Source organism: Pleurodeles waltl, chromosome 7, assembly GCF_031143425.1.
Source record: "Pleurodeles waltl isolate 20211129_DDA chromosome 7, aPleWal1.hap1.20221129, whole genome shotgun sequence".
Classification (NCBI taxonomy): domain Eukaryota; kingdom Metazoa; phylum Chordata; class Amphibia; order Caudata; family Salamandridae; genus Pleurodeles; species Pleurodeles waltl.
The window spans coordinates 132,060,320-132,081,107 of record NC_090446.1 but is presented as its reverse complement, the minus strand read 5'-3'; the positions used below and the strand labels follow the sequence as shown (position 1 = coordinate 132,081,107).

The 20,788-nt window shown below is 45.5% G+C and overlaps 1 protein-coding gene across 1 annotated transcript in view; it reads left to right on the top strand.

Moving 5' to 3' along the window:
* The first annotated feature begins 15,354 nt into the window (after positions 1-15,354).
* Positions 15,355-20,788, top strand: part of NRSN2 (neurensin 2) — a 99,469-nt gene continuing 94,035 nt past the window's right edge. The window contains exon 1 of the mRNA XM_069243328.1: positions 15,355-15,466. The gene's annotated coding sequence lies outside the window, so the exon portion shown is untranslated. The remainder of the gene's footprint in view (positions 15,467-20,788) is intronic.

The following is a 20,788-nucleotide window of genomic DNA, read 5'->3' as shown; positions in this document are numbered from 1 at the left end:
CATGTGGGATGAGGAAATTCTTATGCTAGTTCACCATTCTCCACCAACTAAGTTCAGTAGGTGGAGGAACAGGAATCTCTAACCTATTAGTTTGTAAAGGTGGAAAATAGAGATTGTAGAGATGAAAGGAAACACATTGGAACAGGAGGTGGCTTGTCTCCCAGGCGTTTGAGTTGTTTCATGACTCAGACTTCCATGATCTCCGCTAGATGTCTCAAACGAATCACACTCACCTCTAGTACAGCCAGTCCGACTACAACAACAAAAATAGATGGTAGGTAACAGCAGTCGTGACTCTATACAAATACTTAGCAATCCCAAACCCTGTTGCTTATACCCAATACTCCATAGGGGAATGATGAGAATGAACTCAGGAAGTTCCTGGCAACCTTCTTGGAGCTCAGGAGCACGAGTAGATGCTGAGAAGTGGGGGTTGCATCGAATATTACACAGCAGGTATTAGTTAATTGGGTGCTGGTCTTCAAAGGCATACAAAGTAACAATGAAGCGAGTATATGAGGAAAAGCGGTAGAACAAAAAGCTGTGGGTAAACAAAAGTGATCGAACTAAGGGCGTGGGAACAGTACAACTAAGAGATTGAGATGCAACTTGCTACTACCACCCAGGTGCATAAATTACCCCGGATGTGGTCCTACGGCAAACCTGATTAGACGTTCTATTCTGTCTGGCCTGGAAGACTTGGCTCCTGTCTCTCAGCCCCAGCCTTTCATGAACCGGTCTCTACAGTCATCATGGTCTTAGCATGTCTTTATGCTTTTCTCCTATGTTTTTCATCCTCGAGTAACCAAAAAACGTCTGCACTTTCCCTGAGTCTTGAAACCCTGCTATTGCTTTGGTTGATTTAGGCTTTGCTGGATATTCCTTAGTGAAGAGTCACACTTTGCCGCAATACAAGCACTATTTCTTCTACTGATACCTCTACCCTGGTCAGTGAAAGTGCGTAGGCTTCGCCCTATTGGCGCAGGGGCGCATCTCATTATACCTTTTGTCCTGATGAATGACAACTACACCACCCACCCCCTCCGCCCCCAATCCTGTCTCCTTTTCATTTCTCCCTCCAAGATTCTGAACAAGTTTAACTATTAAGTCGATCAAGTCTCTACGGGGGGCAGAACATGCAACGCCAGGACTTAATGTAAGTCATTGCACGGGCCCAGTAACAGAGAAGAACATTTCTCTCCGGAACAGTTCATTTTTGCAACTAGTCAATTAAATATGGTTACAATAAGAAAGGAGATCGTTATTTCCTTGTTTTATAGTAAGAAAATCATTATCCACGACTGTGCTATTTATGTTTCGTGACAACTTCCTCATGGCCTTATTAAATGCAGCAAAGTTGTACAGCAAAGAGTCACGTGCCTGAGTTCAGGGCATTAGCCCCCCCCCCCAAGAGTGTCTCTATCGAACTCACCCAGCCTGCCCATCGGGAGATCACCGACGACCTCCTGGGTTTCTTATTTTTTCTGCTCTGAGCGTCGACGTGTATAATCCTGCATTATAACGTGTGAGTGTATGAGTTGTCTGAGTGGCCTCCTGTACAGCCATTGCTGACCAGCTCTCGAATCCATCAGCTGTGTCTCTCATTGTTAACCACTAGAGATTGTCACCTGCCTTATCCACGAGTTCATATCATTTGTGCTGAGCTGCCAACCGAGCCGGTTTTGCCATGTCTGCTGATGACTCCTGTGGTTCACTATCTGTGACTTCTGTTTGGCGTAATCCTGGCTCCTCCAGCATACTTCTGCCTTAGATCTAAAATGGCAGCCTCCAACTAGGTTGTGGCAGCCTCAGTCCCCTGATTTTGTTTTTCATTTAGGCAATCCGCAATGCATCGCTACTTGATGACAGTAATTTAGAGGGCAGAGTTCCATCGCCCTTATATTTTCTTTAACTTCTTATATTGAAAACATTGAAGCAGAACTTGTTTTCCTGCCTGGAGTCGCTGATCTCTCTGATTGGTCATTGTGAGCCCAGATTTTATGACATCCTTGGTTGCAGTTTAACAGGGTGTTCAGATGCCTTTTCTGACTATTCCTTGAAGTCTTTCACATAGGACAGGTGTCACTCCCAGTGCAGGGGGGGGGCACAAAACAGAAAGGGGCTATTAGGCCTGAACCATGGTGTTTGAGGTCATTTGCCACTGATGACCTTGGTTTCTGTCCTGCTGTGGCTCTGCAATAATCTGTGTTAAGGATAACTTTTTCCACCTTTTAGGATAGAGCAAGTTGTCCAAGGCTTCTCAGAGAGGGTGTGTGGGGGAAAGAGCTCAGAATTCAACAATCAACCAACCACAATAATTAAATGTCCAGTCTTTATTTTTGTAAAAGCAAATATTTTAATCCCACAACAAAACTAAATGCTTCTCCTCCTGGGCAGTCTGTCCTCCTGCAATAGCGAGGAACTGCCCTTCCATCTCTCAGGAGGCAAGCTTCTAGGCTGTAGGCTGGAGACTTTATAATGCCTGATCACCTCTAGGAAACTGGCTGTCAGGTAGACAACAGCTGTGGTTACAGAGCAGCTTTTTGAGTGTTCTCCGGTGCCCTCCCTCCCTTGGTCAAGAAGAGCTCAAGGGTAGAATAAAGGGGATTGGTTTGGATCACACTTGTATACACATTTGCTTTATGGCATTTAGATCCACACTGTCAAATTTCAGTATCAGTTTTGTTGTTTCAGGCATCCTTCGCAGGTTGCTCTCCAGATACTGACTTTGTGCAAAGTACACTTCTCAGAACAGACAGCACTGAAGCTCTCTCCAAGCAGGAGCACCCATCTCATGGGCACAAAACAGTGTGAGTTTCCTGCACCTAGCTGTCATCAGCCTTTCTGAAGTGATAATGAGGGACATACAAAAAAAGGATGCCTGGGCTAGAAACTCCCTCACCCTGAGCAAACGGAATTGCAGTCCCATCCTTCACCCCTAAGATCTACCAAACTGTTGTGCTCTGGAAGTACAAAAACATCAGTACCCTGCAAACAAAGATGGCATGGAATTTCGAAAGGTAGCCCTGTCTTCTTCTCAATCTCCATCCTCCAGTCACAGGAAGGTAGGCAATACAGTTCCACTGCCTCTGGAAGCTGCTCTCGTCCTCTATTTAGCCATGCTAAGCTAGGGGCATCCAAAGTGGATCCCACTGGCTTCAGTATTCAGTTGTGCTTGGAGTCCTACCACGGCGCATATATCACAGACTCAATGTACACCCAAATCTACTTGGCATACACACGGGAAGTTAGCCCAAGGTTCAGAGTTTCACATAACAATTAACCTTTACGGAAGAGGGGGCAGTAGGCCAAACCCTGACTGACACAGATAAAAAGGGCTGATATACCATAAACCCACAAAACGTGGAGTACAGCCCTCACCATTTTATGTGCTACACTCAGGACAAAGGCAGAGGCCCTCTTCCCACTATGAGTGCATGCTTGGTGTATCCCTCTAGGTCACAGGATGAGTCCTGGAGATTGCATTGCATGGACAGGCCTAAGCCTCTGTGTGCACTGTAGTTTAGCATAACACCTCTGCCAAAGTATAGGTCAGGATGCCATATTTACATGTAACTGAGCACTCATAGAAAGGAAAATTCCATATTCAATGCAAAGGACTTTTCCATATCAATAATAGCTATATTTCAGGACCACAGAAGCTACAGATAGCTAGGCTTCCCTCCCACACATATCGTAGGTACAAGGGAATGAACCACTTAACATCATTTATTTTTCTATCATAACCATAATTGTGTGCCTAAATGCTGGCATCACTCAGGCTCCTGGTGTGGCTTGAAGATGCACAATTTGGCTAATAGAGTCTGATCAGAGGGATTCATGTGGACGGGAAGTGCTTCCAGTCTATTTACCCCTATCAGATTGGAGTTAATATCTACCTCCACTTACATCAAATTCATAGTATTGACTACCAATGTAAAACGTATGGAGTTAAGAATAGTAAATCTATACTTCCCTAACAATATGTTGGTAGTAGATATAATGGGTTAATATATGTGCATACAAGTAATATGGATCTCCATATTTTGACAACAGATCAAGCACAGCTGTTATCAGCTTGCTTTCAAGATATCTGCCCTGGCGTGTGAGCTGTTTCTCTGGCCAGCCATTAGACATGTATACCGTCTCTCAGAAAATGTTTACCACAGTGGATGCTTTCTGGTGTTTGGAATAGTCTGGCATTACAAGAACACCCTCTCTCCTGAAGCTGTCAGGGTCTTGTAAAAGTCCATGCAGACCTAGGCTGTAAGTCGTTTGCTATGAAAATGTCACATCTAAGTGAACGGTGTGGTTGAGCTTCTGGTAGATGGTGGACACCCAGGTTTGGACGAAAATCGTTGGAGTCTGACGTGGAGGACACTTTCAAGTACAGGTGTGCATAGTTACTATATTTGTGTATTTTTGCTGCTGATCCCTATGAGTACAGTCCCACTGGGCTCCCTCTATATGTTAAAGGACATAGAGGACAGAAATGAGCCCTGGAGTACTCTGCAAGTTTTTAGAAATCTTTTGGGATCTAGCGGTGCTCATGTGAACACACTGGTATGAGGGTTTGAAAGGGTGCTGAGCCATTGGTGTCTCATGCAATTCAACTTATCTGTTCGCCTTGTGTATGTGGGGCTTATGCATGTCAAACTCTAAATGTTCACTATATAAGTAGCCGTGGAAGATCTCAGTGATTAATCTCTTGAAGGTTAGGAACCCAGTCTCATTCACTCGACATTTCTTCGCTGGCCTTATAAAACTATAACCTGGACTGAGTAGTAATGAGGGACAAATTGGCGCACTGTGGGTCCTTTCAAACCTGGAAGAGCTGATGCACGTTCAATCTGCCATGCCCTAAAAGCAGATGTAAGGGGGCTACACGCAGTAGTCTACCGCTTCTCGGAATAATAATGCTTCTCAGTCTGTTGCATCTGGGTGCCCCACCAAACACTTTGAAGTTCTCACGGGTTTCTCTTCAGAACCTATATGCTTTAGTTGTAGTATTTGGGAAATGGTTTCATGCAATACGTCATTTGGACACATTTGTGAATGCTAAATCTTGAAGGAACCCCCTGCTAAATGTGTTGCTATTTGAAAACATTTTCGGGGGCTGGTCATAGCTCCTATTCCAGCCATGGCTTGCATAGGTAACAAGTCTTGCAATTTTACCTTACTCCTCCTAAATAACAGCCTCTTGCCTCTCGAAGCTGGTGTTGATGTGCAGTAGGTGGGGTCTGCTGGGGTCAGAAAATGTCAGGGTTGGTTCCTGATTCAGTTAACTGCTGTTTGGTCTGTGTCTAGAAAGCTTTCAAACACTTTTGTGCCCACCCACGCCCGGTGACAGACAGATTTACAATATGGCTGTAGTCAGAAACCATTGTTTTAGGTCGACCCTAGGGGGTGCGCTTGTGTGCTGTCTGCAAGACATGCTGTATTCAGTCTATGGGCTTTAACCACACCCACTTTTGCCATTCGTTCTTTGTTGTGCTGGTCTAAAATACTTCCTTTTTATTGATGCACTATTCTAAATGTCCCTCCTTTGGGTGCTTAGTTCTCTCCCAGGCGATTTCACTAAGAGGAAATTTTTGTCAGCCATCACACTATCTTCACACTTCCTCCTGTTGCAGCGTATGATATCCCCTCCTACCTCCTCCCATCTGGGTATTGCAGCCTTAGTGTTCTTTTTTGGTTGTCCATAGCAATGTGTTCACACCACACCAGTGAAAACACACTGAAGGTTTCAGGTTTCACTGGTGATAGCACTTTGTTCTTCGATATCTCGCTGTCTCTTCCTCCACATCGAGCGCAGAGATGGTGCTTTGCTCTTGGAACACGCTCTCTACCCCTACCTCTCTCTCTACCTCTACCCCTCTCTCTCTACCTCTCTCTCTGTACCACTACCCCTCTCTCTCTTCCTCTCTCTCTCTACCCCTCTCTCTACTTCTCTCTCTACCTTTACCTCTCTATCTCTATCTCTACCTCTCTCTGTGTACCTCTACCCCTTTCTCTGTACCTACTTTTCACTCCACCCCCTCTCTCACCCTACCTCTCTATCTCTCTCTAACTCTACCTCTCTCTACCTCTTTCTCTCTGCCTCTTACTCTCTCTACCTATAATCCTCTCTCTCCAGCTCTACCCCTCTCTCTCTCTACCTCTCTCTCTCTACCTCTACGTCCCTCTAACTCTCTACTTCTACATTTACCTCCCTCTACCCCTCTACCTCCCTCTATCTCTGTCTACCTCTTCCTTTCTACACCTCTACAAAAACCTATAACTCTAACTCTACCTCTCTTTCTACCTTTACCTCTCTCTCTCTCTACCTCTACCCCTTTCTATCTCTACCTCTACCTCTCTACCTCTCCCTCTACCTATCTACCTCTACCTCTCTACCTATCTACCTCTACCTCTACACCTCTACCTCTCTCTACCTCTATCGTCCTCCATGCCTCTACCTCTACCTCCCTATACCACTCTACCTCTACCTCTCTCTCCCTCTCTACACCTCTACCTCTATCTACACCTTTATCTCTCTACCTCTACCCCTCCCTCTACCTATACCTCTCTCGCTACCTCTACCTCTACCCCTCTCTCTCTACCTCTACCCCTCTCTCTACCTTTCTCTCTACCTGTACAACTATCTCTGTCTACCTCTACCCCTCTCTACCTCTACCACTCTCTCTCTCTCTCTCTCTCTACCTCTACCTCTACCCCATCTCTCTCTACTTCTACCCCTCTCTCTACCTCCAGCTCTCTCTCTACCTCTCTCTCTCTCTCTAACTTACCTCTCTCTCTACCTCTAACCACCTCTCTCTACCTCTCTCTTCTTCTACCTCTCTACTTCTCTGCTCCCTCTCTCTACCTCTTCCTCCCTTTTCTTTCCTCTGCCTCTCTATCTTAACACCTCAACCTCTCTCTACCTGTCCCTGTACCTCTACCCTTCTCTCTACCTCTACCCCTTTCTCTCCACCTCTACCTTTCTCTACCCCACCCCTCTACCTCTCCCTCTCTACCTCTCTTTACCTCTTCCTCTCTACCTCACTTTCTACCTCCCTCTACCTCTCTACACCTCTAGCTCTCTTTCTACCTCTCCACCTCTCTCCACCTCTACCTCTCTCCCTACCTCTATCTCTACCTCTACCCCCTCTCTCTCACCTCTCTACCACTCTATCTCTACACCTCTACCTCCCTAACCCTCTCTACCTCTACTTCTCTCTCTACCTCTACCCTTGTCTCTCTCTACATCTACCGCTATAACTCTACACCTCTACCCCTACCCCTCTGTCTGTACCTTTCTACTTCTATCTCTACACCTCTCTACCTCCCTCCACCCCTACCTTTCTACCTCTGCCTCTCTACCTCTCTGCCACTCTAGCTCTCTACACCTCTACCTCTCTACATCTCGACCTATAATTCTACATCTCTCTCTACCTCTACCCATCTCTTTCTACCCATCTCTTTCTACCTCTGTCCCCTCTCTCTCCCTCTCCCTCTCCACACCTCTACTACCTCTATCTCTCTCTCTCTACCCCTCTCTATCTACCTCTATCCCTCACTCTCTACCTCTACACCTCTCTACACATCTACCTCTCTACACCTCTCTCTCTCTCTTCTCTAGATCCCGCCTTCACCCCCAGCACTTATTGATTCCGACACAGCGGGCGGTTGTATGTCATTCACAAAGCATATTGGTAGTCTAATGCAAAGAGCTGGCTAATGCTCTGAACGCAGCCCCCAACCGTCCTTTTTTTATTTTCGATGCGTGAGTACAGTGTCACGAACATATCTAGGGGTGTTTTTTCGCTTGTATTTGCAACACGAGATGCTAAACAATAACACAATAGAAACGCAAAAATAGTGCATTCACATCCAAAATGCGTGATCTATTGGCTATGCCAATGCTTGCTTTGTTTATCTTTCTTGATTGGTGGATACAGTGTCACCAGGGGGAGGAAGAGTTTTGAAAAGTGTTGTTCCAAGCATTAGTACAGTACTAGAGTACGAGCAGGCCACACTGATGGGACTCCACTTCATTCGGCCCACTGCTGTTCACATAATGAGACTATAGATCCGTCTTATTGGAGGGTTGTAATGTGAATTCTTCATATAGAATGGTAGAAAGACCATCTGCCTGCCGTGCTCCACGTGCCTTCTGGATATTGGAAGAATGGAGGAAAGATAATGGACCTGATGGCCATGTCGGCACCAGCTCCCCCATCAGGTCTGTCATCAGATGGAGGTACCACCGGCATTGTTTTCGGATCAGATACCCCATTCAGACTGCCCAGTCTGTCCCCATTTTGACTGTTCTGTGTTTATGGGAGACAGCCATGTAAACCATAATGTACTTCCAAGGAATGCACTGCAGGCATCCCTTGTGTGCTGGGGTTAATGTGCAGCTTGCCAAGGGCGCTTGCAGTGTGGGCACAGGAAATAAGCCCCTCCCACTTTTTCTAGATGCGTCATTTAACTGTATTTGCCGGTGGCGGATACACCATGCATCACAGGTATTGGTGAAATGCCATCATGGCTTCGCCCCCAACCCTTAGAGGAACCTTCTGTGGTGGCAGAGGTTATCTCAGAGAAATAAAGCTCTACAGTAAGGTTAGGAATTCGCCAACTACTGCTTTTCTTCCTCTGCTGGCTAATGAGAGGTTTTTCTTTGCAACACTTGGCGAGGGACAGCATAGGCACTTGCTCTTAAAGTCAGCCTGACCTTATGCAAATCAGTCTTGGTCCTACTCCAATAGAACTGTCCCCACGAATTAGGCTAGTCAGGACCCCTCCAGATCAGACCAAAAGCAACCCCAGACCAATTTCAGCCTACTTAGGTCTCATCAGTCTAACGGTATAGCTTGAGTCCTATAATCCACTGAGCAAAGGACACTTAGCATACCTGTCGCACTTAGGGCATCTCCTGCAAAAACAAGCTGATGGAAGGAATGCTTGAATTAATATCAGCCATGGAGATGACTTGGTCCTCATTACAGAGGGTTAAAGTGTCTGCTTCAAAAAACGTGGACCATGCAGATCGCAGAACTGAGTGTGAATGAACTACGAGTAGTGCTTTATAAAATGTAAATGAAACTCAGAGAGGGGCTATGAAGAGATGAGGGGCACTATTGGAAGGTAGTAGTGAGGGAATTCTTGGAGAAGGAGGATATTTCAGGGCCACCAAAAAAGGCTGTCACTCTGGGCGCCACCAGTGCTAAAGCCAGTCCTGTCTAAAGAGCTGTATAAAGCCCGTCTCTAGACAAAGACTCTGCCATACGAGCTGTGTGGTATTACTTAGCCAGTTAAGGTTCCACTGGACAATATGAAGGGATGGTTTATGTTGTTGCCCCCTACATTAAGACTGTTACCTCTATTTTTTCCCCTGGATATAAGCAGTCTATTCACCCGCAAGGTTTCTCAGTCTTCTACAAGAACCATTCATTTTCAGGCTGATTCCAGCCCTGGCTGCTCCTTTCATCCCTGACCCGCCGCACAAAATGGAGACTATTTCTCCACTGGCTGGGGTGTGTTTCCTTGCTTTTTAGTGGCTGGTTCCTTTATTTGGACACACATTACAGGACTCGAAAAAATCATTAAAATGTTACTAGACCTGCAGTTGAGTAACTTAAATAATCTACTCGATCGAATGTAATGTACTTGACCCGTAAACGGGTCTCAAATTGTGTGATCCTAGGCAAGTAGTTTACAGAGTTGCCTTTTTCTTCATTTTCACATATGATTGCACCTTCAAATATGTGAGCTCAGCATTTCTGCAGTAAAAAAAAAAAAACTCTTTTATTTGATTAAGTAGACTAAAGTTTGCTGCATGCATCACAAGAATCTAGCCCACATACCCATGACGTCTAGCCCACATAACCTAGGACTTCTTTTAGTTTACTAACAACATTGCCATCAGGGCAGGAGTGTTTCTCAGTTTGTTTAAAAAACACTCAATTTTAATAAAAATATTACTAAACCATGATGTGGCATACTACACACAGTAACTTTCCAAGAATTGTCTAAAAACCTCTCCACTAACTTGCAGCTTTACTGATAAAACTATATAGTATATTAACAATCTTTGAAAATTGGGTTTCAGAAAACATATGCTTTGCACTTCAACACGTAAAGTATTCTGATTTGTTTTCCTCCTATTAGAATATTTTTTCCATCACACAGAAATATAAAAAAGCATTTGCAATGCAATGGATCTCGCGTTTGCTCGAGTTAGATATATTAGCACTGTAAACTCCTAACCGGACTTGTCTTGCCAAATAAATTGAAAATTTTAACTAAAACAGTTTCACATAACTAAGTGGACTTTTCTTGCCATATAAACTGAAAAGTAAAAGTTTCACATAAGAGAGCCGATGGCCCCCATCAGTGCAAAGCAAACACACAAAGGGAAATAAAAGTTCGGTCGCAGTGAAACCTATCGGCAAAAGTGCAATTATCCATTTAACCAGCAAAAGTGCAATTATCTACCTAACCGGCAAAAGTGCAATTACCTATGTAACAGGATCAAAATCATGCAAATCACTTGACTTCTGCCCAGCGAGATCGCGCTGCGAAATAAAGAGAAAAAGACAAGACAAGAAACCAGACGGAAAACATCAAGCCTCATATGTTTTCAGTTGGTCGGTGCATTCGAGGAGGGCAAAACACCAGAAAAGATATGACGTATGCATACCTTTCACTAATGAAAGCAAGCAGATTATAAAAGGCAAGTCCACGAACCAATGAAAGTGACTGACGTGACATGGGCATGGTTAGAAGCCCAAAGAGAGATTACAACAGGGGACAGAGCGCTTTGCACTCACCCCTAAAAAGGGCTTTCACAACTACTGAAATATATTTTGAAATGTTTGCACAGTTGACTTAGTCATTTAAATGTTGTATGTTAGGAAAAACATGACACCCTATATCCTTTTATTTTGCATTCTAAGCAGTAGGTCACACAGTTTATTTACTAAGTCCTGGAACTCTGCAGTCAGAAGGAAAATTAATTGTAAGAAAAGCTGACTTTTGACATCTGTCTGTGAACACAGAGCAAATGTGCCATAAAAACAAAATTTAAAGGCATCTTTTATTTCCCCTCCACTTTTCAACTGAACAGAACACCTGTTCAGTGTCAACTTGACAATGCCAGTGGTCCAGCCTGTTTGCTGTTAGTGCTTTCTCTGCCCTACTGAAGGCTAGAATTTTCAACACCTGAACGACAAATCAGCCCCTAGTTCTTAAGGCATTCGGAGCATCTCAATTGTATATTTACCCAGAGTGCCACATTAACTGATGTGAGCCTTGCAGTCCCTTTTGTGTTGCTTCATTTTATATATTTCCAAAATGTTTCATTATAAAGTTTGCAGCTAAAGCTTTCCCCTACTGCTTATGTTTGTCATACATTTGAGACATTACTTTTGGTCTGAGCGGATCTTTCAATTATTGAAATTTAAATCTGACTTTGCCACTCCTCTAGACATTGTAAAAAAGAGGTATACCTAAACAGACATCTTTGTGGGTCCTGTGATTTTTTTTAATTACATTTTAGCTTGCTTTTAGGCTTTAGAGTTTTAAACGTTAACTTTCATTAGTGTTGAACGCAAGCGCTCCAGCCTGCTGTTTTCTCTCTGTGGGCTTTTAACCAAGCCCACCACATGCCCATCAGTTTTGTTGGTTTGTGGGCTTGCCTTTTAAAAATCGCTTGATTTTATTTGTGAAAGGCATACATATGTCATGCCTTTTCCGGTGTTTAGCCCTCCTCGAGCGCACCGGCCAACTACTGAAATTATATGGGGTTCCATGTTTTCAGCATAGTTTCTGGACTACTTTTATTTTTTATTTCCTACGCAGCGTGATCTCGCTGCACATTTGCCAATACGTTTGACTGCGAGGGATCTTCTGTTTCATTTTGTGTGCTCCTTCACTCATGGCGTTGCGCTTTAAATCGGCTCGCTTATGTAACACTTGTATAACTTTTCAGTTTCATTTTATGTGGCAATAAAAGTCCGGTTAGGACTAATAGTTCTAAGTCGAGCAATTGCGAGACCCACTGCATTGCAAATGATTGTCTTTCAAATTGCAATGTATGTACCTTGCTTTCTGTTGGTTGTTTTAGCTGTAAAATTGTACTATGCAATGAGTGCCTTTTGTGCAGCAATACTTGATCTCAGTTTGTCTGCAATTATTTCATAAAATACAAACTGATCCCCTGGGTATGTCCATGTTTGTAGTTAGCAATCAGCCTAGCTTTAAAGTGCACCAGCGTTGCACTAAAAAGGGTGCACCAGCAGAAATAAGGACCATATTTACAGAAACTCAAAAAAAGCCACTTTTACGACTCCAGGCTAATTTTCATATAGCTTGCTTTTTATCATGAACTGTATCTAGCTAATTTGTTTCAATTATTTTAGATATGATGTTGTTTAAAATATTTTTGTGTCCCTGTTATTAGAGTGTTTCCCTCTGATTATTCACACGGTACAAATGAAAATAATAGGGAGTATTGATTGTGTTTAATGTTTAATAAAGACAAGGATACCCGAGATCAGTGGTTCCCAACCTTTTGACTTCTGTGGACCCCCACTTTATCATTACCGGAACCCGGGCACCCCCACTGAGTCATTACTGAAAGCTAGGGACCTAATCTGTTAATATCATTTAATTTTCCAAGCAGTTGCGGACCCCCTGATGAGGCTTCACAGATCCCCCGGGGTCCCAGGACAACTGACGAGGCTTCACAGACCCCCAGGGTTCCCAGGACCACAGGTTGGGAACCACTGCCCTAGATTGTATAATATGTACACAAAATAAATTAGTTCAAGTCAAAATAAAACATGTTTTTAATCGCACAGGATATAATGGTGATATAGACTTTGTGTGATGACTCAATAAAAGCTAGAGTGTGTTACTGAACAAATTAGTTGTTTTCACAGATACCCTGTAACCGTGTATGTACTAATGTATACATATGTTAATTGAGGATTGCATGGACATAATATCATTGTAATACAGTTAATATATTTTAGATACTAAAACTATTTTTGAAATTATGAGACCTGAACTAACTTTTGCTAAGTCTACTGCAGCCTGTAAGCCTAATGAATAGGGACTACAAACATGACAATTGTATTTTTGATTAGATAGGTATTTATGCTTATGCTTATTATGCTACCTAATAATCTATTATGCCTTTCTACTTCTGGCCTTGAGACAGCTTGAATTGGCTTGCCAGCCCCATGTAATACAAATCATAAAACAAAAATAGATACATGTATTCATACGTAAAGGGGTTTGGGGGCAGCCCTCTTCATCCATTGATCTGTGCAGCTGTCATTCACATTTGCTTCCACCTACCACAGCATACAGCATGGAATAATAGGCGTGCTCACTTCAGATTTTAGCTCTCTTGCAGTATGAGTTACAGCATTTTTTGATGATCACATGCGCATATCCACCTAAAAAGAAGTGCACTGCATTAGTAGGCATAGATTATTTTTTTTTTTAATTTTGCTTTCCATTTGTTAGCCTTTTGTATTTTTTGTCACCTGAAGATATCTAAACTATCAGGTTTAAGAATTCAAAGGAAATGGCGCCTTTTCTGTGTGCTAGTAATAATCATTATATTTCCTATGCTGTACATAAAAACTAAAATGAGGTTCTGTACGTGTTTCAAGTACACTGGCCTGCTAGGAAGCACAAGCACTCTTGGTTTGATATTATATGTGATGGCTATTTCTGTGTTCTACTGCTGGCTGCTAAATGTAAGTGGGTGCAAGGTATGCTATATATGTTTTTTTAATAATAATAAACATATATCTTACTATTGCAGAAGTTTGAAAAGGCCCGACTTATTGTCTTTGCCAATGCATATTGATATGTGCAGCAATATTGAATACATTTGTATTTGCCCTGACTTTTAGTTCTGCTTCGGTTTTGAGCTCGCTGTAATGGCCCATCACCTGCTTTGGAGATAGCTTTGTGATTGGCAAAGCTTTCGAAAGTCAGAGTCAAGAGGACTTCAGAAGCCACATTAGATTGTATGAGTAACTAGCAGAGCCCCATTTACAAGGGTGTTTTTACCCATGTACCCCCTTCGCCTATCCCTTTCTAGGAGAAGGGCCAGGAAAGCCCTTGTCCCTTTCAAGGCTAGAGTCAGCACTCTATAATCCACACTTGCCGCCTCCGAGCAGACTGTCTGCAGATGTTAACCATAAGTGTCCAGTGACCACAGTTAGTGACCTGGCCTGGCCTCTGCATGTCCAGTCCCTCGGTAGCAGGCCTCTCAGCACCCAGCATTGCTCTAGTCCCTTTCTATGCACAGTGCCAGCATATTCCCTGCTGACCATGAACTTCCAGTGTAATATGCATCCTCTCGCCCTCTCTGGGCTCTCTGTGCCCAGTGTTAGCTCTGTACCTGCCCTCTCTGACCTTCCCCAGTCCAACCATCCTGTTGTCACCGGCCTGTGACGCTTCAAGACCAGTCTCAGCACCCTGTGACCACCACTGCCCAAGCCTCCACCCGGACCCTGCCTGCCTAGTGCCAGCAGAATGCTGCATTACCACTATGCTGGTGCAGTACTCCCTGTGTGCTTAATGCCAGCAGCTTCTAAAGCTTCTCATGCGTTCCATGCCCGGTGGCAGCATCCACAACCCCTTCTGCCCTCTCTGCTCACATCCCCAAATGTCAGCACCCCTAACTCCTTCTTACCTGCCCTCTTATGCCCAGTTTGATCATTATACCTCTGCTCCCCACATGTCCAGTGCCAACTGGAGCATTTTGTAGAGGTATCTGCCACGTGCTTGGCCAATCACAGCGTCTCCTAAACGGTGCTTTAAATGAAAATCTAGAGCGGCAGGTACTCACTCTTAAAGGTACCTGTTTGCGCCTGATAAGTGCTGGTACTCTCCAATTAAATGTATTGTAGCAGTGGTGATAGGGGCCGGCGCTCTCCCATTTTAGAATAAAGAATTGCAGGTCCTCAGTACCGGATAGTACCTGCACATTGGGTAAAGCGCCCCCCCCCCCCCAAAGTGGGGGGCGCGGCCCGTTAGGGGACGGGACCTCCGGGGCCCAGCGCTCTCTTTAGCACCGGAGGTGCTCAGGGCTGGCCGGGGCTTCCGCTCCCACACTTCGCGAGAGGTGGGGGCAGAAGTACTGTGGGGAGGCGAACGTTGCGGCATCGTGGGCTGCCAGCCGGATCCGGCCACCGCAAACCGGTGGGGAGCTATTTAAGAGCCCCCCCAAGAAGGCTCGTCCTTCTTTCTGGTTTACGGCGGCCGGGTTCGTACGGAGCCCGCAATTGTCTTGCCTGCCTTCCTTTTTTCTCATTCAACCGGCCGGTGGTGCTCTTCAGTTGCTGCGTTTTCGGAGGACCAGCGGACTTCTGTGACCTGGGTCGGGTCGGTTGGTGCTATTGTTGGCTGCTTCCTTCACCTTCGGGCAGGCTAATCCGCATCACAAGTTGGATTTGTAAGTATTGTTTGCTGGCCGCAAACTGTGTTTCTTCCATTGTTGATGTAACGCGCATAATTTCTTTGCGCGCGTGTTTTGAAAGACAGCATTCTTTTTGTCATGTTTCGCGCGCTAGGGCGCTAGCCACAAGCAGTGTTTCTCTGTGTGCGCTAAGAATCGCGCCGACAGTTGGTTTTATTTGTCTACGTTTATGCATATTTAATTTATTCTGGATCTGTTGCCGCATGTAAGCCATCGTTGTTGTAACACTGTTAATTTCTTGGCGTGCGTCTTTTGAAGGACGGCATTCTTCGTTGTCGTGTTTCGCGCACTAGTCGCAGGTAATGATCTGTTGCCGCATGTAAGCCATCGTTGTTGTAACACTGTTCATTTCTTGGCGAGCGTCTTTTGAAAGACGGCATTCTTCGTTGTCGTGTTTCGCGCGCTAGTGCGCAGGTAAATAAAAAATAAAAAGCGCTCTGAAAGTATGTAAATGTTTGAAACGCAGGTTTTTTAAAGCAGCATTCTTTCATTGTTGTCCTGCGCGTGCTGCAATGCCATCAATAAAACCCTTGCTGTAAGTGCCTTTATTTACGCACTAGAGGGCCTGGTGGGTGTTTACTCACAAGCAGGTAATAATTTTTTTGTTTTGCATCACAGAACAACTATATTTGTCAAGTAAATAAATGTAAAAGTATACCATTTGAACTTCACATTTTAGAGGAAGCAAATAACTCATAACGCAGTAGTCATTCATATGTGACTGTACTCTATATGGCTATATGTTAAGGCGAGTGCCTTTGTTGACCTGCTAATTAACAGAGCTATATATCATTTGATTTGCAGGGCCATCATCATCACCCTTCCCCCCCAAAAAAAAAAAAAGTATTTGCTTCACTGTTGGGTAGCCTTTTGATATTACATTTGCACCATGCCATCTAGCAAGGCTAGCGCTGCGAAGAGGAATTGGAGGGACCCTGAGTTGTCCCAGTTATTAAAAATGCTTTTGGAGAAGTTAGAGAATGATGACACGGACAGTAGTGACATGGCATCTGATAATGAGGTTAGTGGGGAAATGACCAGCCGTCCACGGCGGTCCCATGTAGCCCCTCGTGCCACGTTTCCCCTGGTTAAGCGTAGGAAGAATGGCAAGACAGCAGCGCCCGCTCCCCCTAATCAGTTTTCATCTGCAGTGATCAGTCCCCTGGCGCTGGTGGCCCCCTCTGTGATTCCAGTCCCTGTGGTAGCTACTCCACCCGCGCAGCAGGGCCCAAGTGTAGGCACATCCGTAGCATCGGTCCTAGGAGTAGAGGAGGTATTAGTGAATATTCGAAAATCGTTGGCTTCCTTGTTGCCCACAGGGCAGTCAGGGGCCCCTCCAGCCACCCTTCCTGTGGTACCGCCACCTGCGGCCCCACTTTTGCCCCCTGGCGCCCCAGGCACCGTTGCAACAGGCGCAGGGACATGACTCGCACAGGCAGGCCTTATTAGAGGTATCCAGATTATTAGCCAGCATTAACGGCCCTGCCAGCAGCACACCCCCACCCACAACTCCCTGGGTTGCTAATGATTCCTTGCAAAGTTCATTATTGGAGCTGAAACGCCAAGTGGACGCGTTGGCGGCAGGGCATCCCTCAAATACATCCCAGGCGTCATCAAACAGTCCGTGTGTCACCCCGACACAGTGCACTGTAGTTACTGCAACCCCTGTACTTTCAAATGTGCTGCCCAGTATCAGCAAAAATCCAGTTCAGGATAATTCTGCAAAAGAAGGGTCAACTGATGCATTACTATCAAGATCAGGTAAGCTGGCAGCACACGTTAGTGCAGAGGTAAAAGAGAAAATTTGGAAAGGGGATTTTGTGGACGTATTTTCATTAATCAGGGCAAGGCGAAGGGAAGTGGATGCTAAAGATAAGGAGACTAAGCCTTCCTCTTTTGGGGACAGGAAGCCAAAAGTAGGGGTGAACATTACAAACTGGTTATTTGGTTTTAATGTATTCATGATGGTATTGTTAGAAAAGAAACCAGAGCTGGGCACCTCTTTGATCTACTATGCAAACAAGATATTGAAGGCTCAGCACACCTATGGGGGGTCTCCCTGGTTGGAATACGAAAGGAACTTCCGCTGGGCTAAAGTGGAAGATCCTTCCATTGGTTGGGATCAGACAGAAGTTAATGTTTGGTTGGAGTGCGTTAATAACAAAGTCCCTGGGAGGCAGCCCTTTCTTTCGCAATTATCAGGTGAAAAGAAGGGATCCTGTTGTGCATTTAACAGAAAGGTGTGTTCGCGCCCCGCTGGGTCCTGCAAGTTCAGGCATAACTGTTCCTTTTGTGGACACCCTTCCCACCCAGAATTTAAATGCATCAAGAAATCTAAAGAAAAAGGTAGAGATGCAATTAAGCCTTCTAACTGACCCCCCCTTGCCGTCCCCTATCAAGTTGGTCACATTGCTCCCATGGTTGAAGGCTTATCCGGTCTCTGATTCTGCAAAAACACTTCTTCAGGGTTTTTCTTTTGGTTTTAGGATCCCGGCATTTAATGTTCCACCGGTGAATCACTGAAAGAACTTACTTTCCGCTTCACGGAACCCGCGTGTGGTGGCCAAGAAGTTAGCAAAAGAATGCGCGCTGGGCAGGCTAGCGGGAACCTTTCAGGGCCCCCCCCTTGGTAGGCTTTGTTTGTTCCCCATTGGGTGTGGTTCCTAAGAGGGAACCAGGGCAGTTCAGACTGATTCATAATTTATCTGCCCCTCGGGGGGATCAGTAAATGATGCCATTGATCCTCAGCTATGTTCTGTTCATTATGCATCTGTTGACAACGCCTTAGAAAAGGTCAGGGCTTTAGGCATTGGGGCCCTGTTAGCAAAAACTGACATTGAGTCAGCTTTTAGACTTCTTCCGGTCCACTCACAGGACTACCACCTACTGGGTTTCCAGTTTCAGGGGAAGTATTTCTATGATAAATGCATGCCCATGGGTTGTGGTATATCATGCAGTTACTTTGAGCAGTTCAGCACATTCCTTCAATGGGTTTTTTCACTTCGCACAGGGCACCGCGCCGTCATTCATTACCTGGATGATTTCTTAGTTTTGGACCCTCCTAGGTCTGAAAAATGCTTGGTGGGCACTCCAGGCGTTGATCACTATGTTCGAGGAATTCGGGGTCCCTTTGGCCCCTGACAAAACTACCAGTCCCTCTACTTGCATTACCTTCTTTGGTATTGAAATTGATTCCATGGCAGGGGAGTGCCGCTTACAGCAGGATAAGCTACAGGTGTTCAAGGAGTCCATTCACACAATGCTATCGCATAAAAAAGTTACCCTCCACCAGCTTCAGGTGCTGGTGGGTCAGCTGAATTTCGCGCTTAGGATCATTCCCATGGCCCGCCCCTTTTCTAGATCTATTGCTCGGTCAATGGCTGGGCTAACAGAAAAACATCACCACACTTGTTTGTCTTTGGAGGTCAGGGAGGATTTAAGGTTGTGGGAGGTTTTTCTGCGAGATTTCAATGGGGCTGTCATTTGGCCTCACCAGGCAATTTCCAGCCCTGTGCTGGGTCTGTGCACTAACTCAGCAGGTAGCCTGGGTTTTGGTGCAATATTGGGCCCCCTGTGGTGCAGGGCAGACTGGCCAGCGGAATGGGTGAGTTGCGGTTGGACGAAGAACATAGCCTTCTTGGAATTATTCCCCATTGTCGTAGCTGTCAATATATGGGCAAACGAATTGAAAAATAGAGTGGTAATCTTTTGGTCTGAAAACATGGCAGTAGTTGAAGTCATTAATCGCCAGCGGGCTACTTGCCCTCTGGTCCTACGCCTGTTAAAGAGTTTAATCTTGTCTTGTTTGCAACACAACATTACCTTCAGGGGTTCATAACAACGCTGCTGACGCCCTATCTCACTCATTAATGCAGGACTTTCTGCGGTACCATCCCCGGGCAATGGAGAAGATGACGGAGTTCCCAGAATCTCTGTGGAAAATTGGCGCCCGCCCTCCCAGATTTAGTAGCAACATCTCTAGCGGCACGTACTAGGAGGGCATATGAGAACGATTTCTACCATTACAGGCGGTTTTTACATGCGCAGCATATTTCTGAAGTATTCTCTGAGGCAGCAGTCTGCGCTTTTCTACAGCATTTAAAAACCTTGGGGCGCCCGGTGTCTTGTGCTAAGGCTTACCTGACTGAAATATGCTTCTTCGCAAGGATCAAGAGCATGGAGGCACCCCTGAACTCTTTTATTATAAAACGGGCCATAGCGGCTGGGCCCGGATGGCCCAGGTTAGCGGGGACTCTAGGCGTCCTGTGACTCCCCACCACTTCTGGAGAGTCTTCTGCGCGCACTACCTTCCATCTGCTCCTCCCAGGCTGAGTCAGCCCTTTTTTCAACGGCATTTTCTGTCGCTTTTTACAGGGCCTTCCACATCAGCAAACTGGTAGGCTCCTCCAGGGGCGACCACGCGGGAGGGTTGCAGAGGGAAGATGTGTCAGTCAGCGCTGGTTTTATAACAATAGTCCTGCGGAAATCAAAAACTGATCAGGTTAAAAGAGGAGCGCGCATCACACTTAGTGCCGCAATCGGCTCCCCCCTTCGCCCTGTGACTCTGACGAATACTTACCTCTCAGTTCGCCCTCCATCGGGCCCCTCTGCCTTGTTCATCCATTCTAACGGGGACTGCCTCTCACGCTACCAATTCTTAGAGGTGTTCAAGTTAGCGCTGAGGGCAATAGGGGTTGACCAAAAAGGCTACTCCTCCCATTCCTTTCGTATTGGGGCAGCAACACTGGCGGCGACTGCGGGCCTGTCAGCGTCCGCGGTAAAGGGTATCGGGCGTTGGTCATCGGAGTGCTATAGGTGATACATTCGGCCCGAACTAGCATGAAGTCAGCATGAAATTCTGTATGTGATCTCCTCACGCTCTTTTCTTTTATTTCAGTGCAATGTCTCAGCATGTAGTTTGGGTTTTGGGGCATTCGTTTGTTCGACGGGCGGCGTACCGGGTGCAACAGCTCCGTGGGTCAAATCCGGCAATGGTGCAGGGCGTAGCTTTCCGTTGGTGTGGAACTGGAGGAGTGGGAATCACTCAACTCTAGCGATTGGTCAATGAAGCAAAGGGTTTTGGGGGGCTCCAGTCCCCGGATCTTATCATCATCCACTTAGGTGGCAACGACTTGGTACATTTGGGTTGAAAGGCACTGAGAGAAACAATATTCTTGGAGATCACAAAGTTAGCGAAACAGTTCCCTAAGGCAGGGATTGCCTGGTCCCACATAGTTCTGCGACGCAAATGGGGAGTGGGGATCAAATCAAGGACAATCAATGTTTCAGTACGCCGTC